Source organism: Rana temporaria, chromosome 5 (assembly GCF_905171775.1).
Source record: "Rana temporaria chromosome 5, aRanTem1.1, whole genome shotgun sequence".
Taxonomy (NCBI): domain Eukaryota; kingdom Metazoa; phylum Chordata; class Amphibia; order Anura; family Ranidae; genus Rana; species Rana temporaria.
In genome coordinates this window covers 426037288-426046459 of record NC_053493.1, presented here as the reverse complement: position 1 = coordinate 426046459, position 9172 = coordinate 426037288, and the positions used below count along the sequence as shown (strand labels likewise).

Here is a 9172-nt window from a genome sequence, read left to right as displayed (position 1 = left end):
GACATCACCCTGAGAACATGACATCACCCTGAGAACATGACATCATCCTGAGAACATGACATCACCCTGAGAACATGACATCATCCTGAGAACATGACATCACCCTGAGAACATGACATCATCCTGAGAATGTGACATCATCCTGAGAATGTGACATCACCCTGAGAAGATAGCATCACTCTGCTGACTCACCCATGGGGCGGAGCACATCTCCCATTTATTATTGCCCCGCCATTAGAGAATAAAGAGTGAACCGTGTGTAGAGCGGAGTGCCCCTTCATGCCCATATATATATAACAGAGGTCATATATATCATTCTAAATATTTTTTGGTGGAGTCTTTGGTATCAATATACAGCAAGATATTATATACACTTATTATCTGTAACTTATTATATATTCTATTAAATGTTCTCTGAATGTATCGTCTATGAAGTCTAAAAGATAATTGTCTGTAAGGGTGAGGGATGGAGGGATGGAGGGGTGAGGGATGGAGAGGTGAGAGCTGAAGAGGTAAGGGGTGAGGGATGGAGGGGTGAGGGATGGAGGGGTGAGGGATAGAGGGGTGAGGGATGGAGAGGTGAGGGATAGAGGGGTGAGGGGTGAGGGATGGAGGGGTGAGGGATAGAGGGGTGAGGGATGGAGAGGTGAGAGCTGAAGAGGTGAGGGGTGAGGGATGGAGGGGTGAGGGATGGAGGGGTGAGGGATAGAGGGGTGAGGGATGGAGAGGTGAGAGCTGAAGAGGTGAGGGGTGAGGGATGGAGGGGTGAGGGATGGAGGGGTGAGGGATAGAGGGGTGAGGGATGGAGAGGTGAGAGCTGAAGAGGTGAGGGGTGAGGGATGGAGGGGTGAGGGATAGAGGGGTGAGGGATGGAGAGGTGAGAGCTGAAGAGGTGAGGGGTGAGGGATGGAGGGGTGAGGGATGGAGGGGTGAGGGATAGAGGGGTGAGGGATGGAGAGGTGAGAGCTGAAGAGGTGAGGGGTGAGGGATGGAGGGGTGAGGGATAGAGGGGTGAGGGATGGAGAGGTGAGAGCTGAAGAGGTGAGGGGTGAGGGATGGAGGGGTGAGGGATGGAGGGGTGAGGGATAGAGGGGTGAGGGATGGAGAGGTGAGAGCTGAAGAGGTGAGGGGTGAGGGATGGAGGGGTGAGGGATGGAGGGGTGAGGGATAGAGGGGTGAGGGATGGAGGGGTGAGGGATGGAGGGGTGAGGGATGGAGGGGTGAGGGATAGAGGGGTGAGGGATGGAGAGGTGAGAGCTGAAGAGGTGAGGGGTGAGGGATGGAGGGGTGAGGGATAGAGGGGTGAGGGATGGAGAGGTGAGAGCTGAAGAGGTGAGGGGTGAGGGATGGAGGGGTGAGGGATGGAGGGGTGAGGGATAGAGGGGTGAGGGATGGAGAGGTGAGAGCTGAAGAGGTGAGGGGTGAGGGATGGAGGGGTGAGGGATAGAGGGGTGAGGGATGGAGAGGTGAGAGCTGAAGAGGTGAGGGGTGAGGGATGGAGGGGTGAGGGATGGAGGGGTGAGGGATAGAGGGGTGAGGGATGGAGAGGTGAGAGCTGAAGAGGTGAGGGGTGAGGGATGGAGGGGTGAGGGATGGAGGGGTGAGGGATAGAGGGGTGAGGGATGGAGAGGTGAGAGCTGAAGAGGTGAGGGGTGAGGGATGGAGGGGTGAGGGATGGAGGGGTGAGGGATAGAGGGGTGAGGGATGGAGAGGTGAGAGCTGAAGAGGTGAGGGGTGAGGGATGGAGAGGTGAGAGCTGAAGAGGTGAGGGGTGAGGGATGGAGGGTTGAGAGATGGAGGGGAGGAGGGTGAAGGGATGGAGGGGTGAGAGCTGAAGAGGTGAGGGATGAGGGGTGAGGGATTGAGGGGTAGGGCCGAAAACAACGAATCGATTAATCGACAACTAATCGATTATGAAATTAATCAATTAATCGGCCAATAACATAACGGGGTTAAAAAAACTAAAATTAGCCCTTTATAGTACAAAAAATAAAATCTCTCCCGTAAATATCACTGTCACTGTCCCACAGTAAAAAAATGAACCCCTTACAGTAGCGATTATTTGCTCTTTTTGTACTTATTTTTGTTTTTTTAACTCCCATTATGTTACTAAACATCTCAGGCCGGGTCACACCTCTGTGTTTTGGTGCTTTTTGCAGAAACACATTACAGATCATTTACATGTTTTCCTTTTTTTTAGCCGCTGCGTATTTGGAAAGGGGCGGGGACTTTTTAACGCAAAGCGGTGCTATTTTGTTTTTTTTTGGTTCAATATACTTCAATGGAGAAGCTGCAGAAAAGCGTGTCATGTGTTTTTGCGGCAATTTGTGTTTTGTAATCTGCCCAACAACAAAGTGGCCCAAAAAAATGTAAAAATGCTCTTTTTTTTTTTTTTAAGGCCATTATCCGATTAATCAAAACAATAATCGGCCAACTAATCGATTATGAAAATAATCGTTAGTTGCAGCCCTAGTGAGGGGTGAGGGATTGAGGGGTGAGGGGGTGAGAGGGTGAAGGGGTGAGGGATGGAGGGGTGAGAGGGTGAAGGGGTGAGGGATGGAGGGGGTTTGGGTTCAGAGGAGGGACAGGATGCAGCTTTGCTTGTTGTGAAATCATTACATTGTATCGCTGTGGAAAGTTCCATCAACTTCTATAAAAGCTTTCAGAATTAAATCTGCCCACAAGTCCCCCCCCCCCCCAACCCTCGAATGCGTCCCCCCCCCCACTCCTCTTCTGGATTCTAAAAGCTGAGATGGTTCTGGGGGGTTAACTGGCCCCCCTTCCCTCTCTGGGCCGCCCCCCCCCCCCCACTTCCTCTGCCTCTCCTCCTCTTCCCTGTTTTTCTCCTCCGCTTTCATTCCAAGAACCCTCCAGAGATCCGACGGACCCCCCGCAACCCAACCGGAGCGCCAGACCCGACACACGTATGTATTATATATTCTATATACAGACCAGACACACGTATGTATTATATATTCTATATACAGACCCGACACACGTATGTATTATATATTCTATATACAGACCAGACACACGTATGTATTATATATTCTATATACAGAGACCAGACACACGTATGTATTATATATTCTATATACAGAGACCAGACACACGTATGTATTATATATTCTATATACAGAGACCAGACACACGTATGTATTATATATTCTATATACAGACCCGACACACGTATGTATTATATATTCTATATACAGAGACCCGACACACGAATGTATTATATATTCTATATACAGACCCGACACACGTATGTATTATATATTCTATATACAGACCAGACACACGTATGTATTATATATTCTATATACAGAGACCAGACACACGTATGTATTATATATTCTATATACAGAGACCAGACACACGTATGTATTATATATTCTATATACAGACCCGACACACGTATGTATTATATATTCTATATACAGACCAGACACACGTATGTATTATATATTCTATATACAGACCAGACACACGTATGTATTATATATTCTATATACAGAGACCCGACACACGTATGTATTATATATTCTATATACAGAGACCCGACACACGTATGTATTATATATTCTATATACAGAGACCCGACACACGTATGTATTATATATTCTATATACAGACCAGACACACGTATGTATTATATATTCTATATACAGACCAGACACACGTATGTATTATATATTCTATATACAGAGACCAGACACACGTATGTATTATATATTCTATATACAGAGACCCGACACACGTATGTATTATATATTCTATATACAGAGACCCGACACACGTATGTATTATATATTCTATATACAGAGACCAGACACACGTATGTATTATATATTCTATATACAGAGACCAGACACACGTATGTATTATATATTCTATATACAGAGACCCGACACACGTATGTATTATATATTCTATACACAGACCAGACACACGTATGTATTATATATTCTATATACAGACCCGACACACGTATGTATTATATATTCTATATACAGACCCGACACACGTATGTATTATATATTCTATATACAGACCCGACACACGTATGTATTATATATTCTATATACAGAGACCAGACACACGTATGTATTATATATTCTATATACAGACCCGACACACGTATGTATTATATATTCTATATACAGAGACCCGACACACGTATGTATTATATATTCTATATACAGAGACCAGACACACGTATGTATTATATATTCTATATACAGAGACCAGACACACGTATGTATTATATATTCTATACACAGACCAGACACACGTATGTATTATATATTCTATATACAGAGACCCGACACACGTATGTATTATATATTCTATATACAGAGACCCGACACACGTATGTATTATATATTCTATATACAGAGACCAGACACACGTATGTATTATATATTCTATATACAGACCCGACACACGTATGTATTATATATTCTATATACAGACCAGACACACGTATGTATTATATATTCTATATACAGACCAGACACACGTATGTATTATATATTCTATATACAGACCCGACACACGTATGTATTATATATTCTATATACAGAGACCCGACACACGTATGTATTATATATTCTATATACAGACCCGACACACGTATGTATTATATATTATATATACAGACCCGACACACGTATGTATTATATATTCTATATACAGACCCGACACACGTATGTATTATATATTCTATATACAGACCCGACACACGTATGTATTATATATTCTATATACAGACCAGACACACGTATGTATTATATATTCTATATACAGACCAGACACACGTATGTATTATATATTCTATATACAGAGACCCGACACACGTATGTATTATATATTCTATATACAGAGACCAGACACACGTATGTATTATATATTCTATATACAGAGACCAGACACACGAATGTATTATATATTCTATATACAGACCAGACACACGTATGTATTATATATTCTATATACAGACCAGACACACGTATGTATTATATATTCTATATACAGAGACCAGACACACGTATGTATTATATATTCTATATACAGAGACCAGACACACGTATGTATTATATATTCTATATACAGACCAGACACACGTATGTATTATATATTCTATATACAGACCAGACACACGTATGTATTATATATTCTATATACAGACCAGACACACGTATGTATTATATATTCTATATACAGACCCGACACACGTATGTATTATATATTCTATATACAGACCCGACACACGTATGTATTATATATTCTATATACAGACCAGACACACGTATGTATTATATATTCTATATACAGACCAGACACACGTATGTATTATATATTCTATATACAGAGACCCGACACACGTATGTATTATATATTCTATATACAGAGACCAGACACACGTATGTATTATATATTCTATATACAGAGACCAGACACACGAATGTATTATATATTCTATATACAGACCCGACACACGTATGTATTATATATTCTATATACAGAGACCAGACACACGTATGTATTATATATTCTATATACAGACCCGACACACGTATGTATTATATATTCTATATACAGACCAGACACACGTATGTATTATATATTCTATATACAGACCAGACACACGTATGTATTATATATTCTATATACAGACCCGACACACGTATGTATTATATATTCTATATACAGACCAGACACACGTATGTATTATATATTCTATATACAGACCCGACACACGTATGTATTATATATTCTATATACAGACCAGACACACGTATGTATTATATATTCTATATACAGAGACCAGACACACGTATGTATTATATATTCTATATACAGACCCGACACACGTATGTATTATATATTCTATATACAGAGACCAGACACACGTATGTATTATATATTCTATATACAGAGACCAGACACACGTATGTATTATATATTCTATATACAGACCCGACACACGTATGTATTATATATTCTATATACAGAGACCAGACACACGTATGTATTATATATTCTATATACAGAGACCCGACACACGTATGTATTATATATTCTATATACAGACCAGACACACGTATGTATTATATATTCTATATACAGACCAGACACACGTATGTATTATATATTCTATATACAGACCAGACACACGTATGTATTATATATTCTATATACAGAGACCTGACACACGTATGTATTATATATTCTATATACAGACCCGACACACGTATGTATTATATATTCTATATACAGAGACCCGACACACGTATGTATTATATATTCTATATACAGACCAGACACACGTATATATTATATATTCTATATACAGACCCGACACACGTATGTATTATATATTCTATATACAGACCCGACACACGTATGTATTATATATTCTATATACAGAGACCCGACACACGTATGTATTATATATTCTATACACAGACCAGACACACGTATGTATTATATATTCTATATACAGACCCGACACACGTATGTATTATATATTATATATACAGAGACCCGACACACGTATGTATTATATATTCTATATACAGACCCGACACACGTATGTATTATATATTCTATATACAGACCCGACACACGTATGTATTATATATTCTATATACAGACCCGACACACGTATGTATTATATATTCTATATACAGAGACCCGACACACGTATGTATTATATATTCTATATACAGAGACCAGACACACGTATGTATTATATATTCTATATACAGACCAGACACACGTATGTATTATATATTCTATATACAGACCCGACACACGTATGTATTATATATTCTATATACAGAGACCAGACACACGTATGTATTATATATTCTATATACAGACCCGACACACGTATGTATTATATATTCTATATACAGACCCGACACACGTATGTATTATATATTCTATATACAGAGACCCGACACACGTATGTATTATATATTCTATATACAGAGACCCGACACACGTATGTATTATATATTCTATATACAGAGACCCGACACACGTATGTATTATATATTCTATATACAGACCAGACACACGTATGTATTATATATTCTATATACAGACCCGACACACGTATGTATTATATATTCTATATACAGACCAGACACACGTATGTATTATATATTCTATATACAGAGACCAGACACACGTATGTATTATATATTCTATATACAGAGACCAGACACACGTATGTATTATATATTCTATATACAGAGACCAGACACACGTATGTATTATATATTCTATATACAGACCAGACACACGTATGTATTATATATTCTATATACAGAGACCAGACACACGTATGTATTATATATTCTATATACAGACCAGACACACGTATGTATTATATATTCTATATACAGACCCGACACACGTATGTATTATATATTCTATATACAGACCAGACACACGTATGTATTATATATTCTATATACAGACCCGACACACGTATGTATTATATATTCTATATACAGAGACCCGACACACGTATGTATTATATATTCTATATACAGAGACCAGACACACGTATGTATTATATATTCTATATACAGACCCGACACACGTATGTATTATATATTCTATATACAGAGACCCGACACACGTATGTATTATATATTCTATATACAGAGACCTGACACACGTATGTATTATATATTCTATATACAGACCAGACACACGTATGTATTATATATTCTATATACAGACCCGACACACGTATGTATTATATATTCTATATACAGAGACCAGACACACGTTTGTATTATATATTCTATATACAGAGACCAGACACACGTATGTATTATATATTCTATATACAGAGACCCGACACACGTATGTATTATATATTCTATATACAGAGACCAGACACACGTATGTATTATATATTCTATATACAGACCAGACACACGTATGTATTATATATTCTATATACAGACCCGACACACGTATGTATTATATATTCTATATACAGAGACCAGACACACGTATGTATTATATATTCTATATACAGACCCGACACACGTATGTATTATATATTCTATATACAGACCCGACACACGTATGTATTATATATTCTATATACAGACCCGACACACGTATGTATTATATATTCTATATACAGAGACCAGACACACGTATGTATTATATATTCTATATACAGAGACCCGACACACGTATGTATTATATATTCTATATACAGACCCGACACACGTATGTATTATATATTCTATATACAGAGACCCGACACACGTATGTATTATATATTCTATATACAGACCCGACACACGTATGTATTATATATTCTATATACAGACCAGACACACGTATGTATTATATATTCTATATACAGACCAGACACACGTATGTATTATATATTCTATATACAGAGACCCGACACACGTATGTATTATATATTCTATATACAGAGACCCGACACACGTATGTATTATATATTCCATATACAGAGACCAGACACACGTATGTATTATATATTCTATATACAGACCAGACACACGTATGTATTATATATTCTATATACAGAGACCAGACACACGTATGTATTATATATTCTATATACAGAGACCCGACACACGTATGTATTATATATTCTATATACAGACCCGACACACGTATGTATTATATATTCTATATACAGACCAGACACACGTATGTATTATCTATTCTATATACAGACCCGACACACGTATGTATTATATATTCTATATACAGAGACCCGACACACGTATGTATTATATATTCTATACACAGACCCGACACACGTATGTATTATATATTCTATATACAGAGACCAGACACACGTATGTATTATATATTCTATATACAGAGACCCGACACACGTATGTATTATATATTCTATATACAGAGACCTGACACACGTATGTATTATATATTCTATATACAGACCCGACACATGTATGTATTATATATTCTATATACAGACCCGACACACGTATGTATTATATATTCTATATACAGAGACCCGACACACGTATGTATTATATATTCTATATACAGAGACCCGACACACGTATGTATTATATATTCTATATACAGACCCGACACACGTATGTATTATATATTCTATATACAGACCCGA

General features: G+C 38.2%; 1 protein-coding gene across 1 annotated transcript in view; it reads left to right on the top strand.

Annotated features, from left to right (window-relative positions):
* Positions 1–2822: 2822 nt before the first annotated feature.
* The window catches only part of LOC120941739 (retinoic acid receptor responder protein 2-like), a 38749-nt gene continuing 32399 nt past the window's right edge, over positions 2823–9172 (top strand). Inside the window, exon 1 of the mRNA XM_040355366.1 lies at positions 2823–2924. The gene's annotated coding sequence lies outside the window, so the exon portion shown is untranslated. The remainder of the gene's footprint in view (positions 2925–9172) is intronic.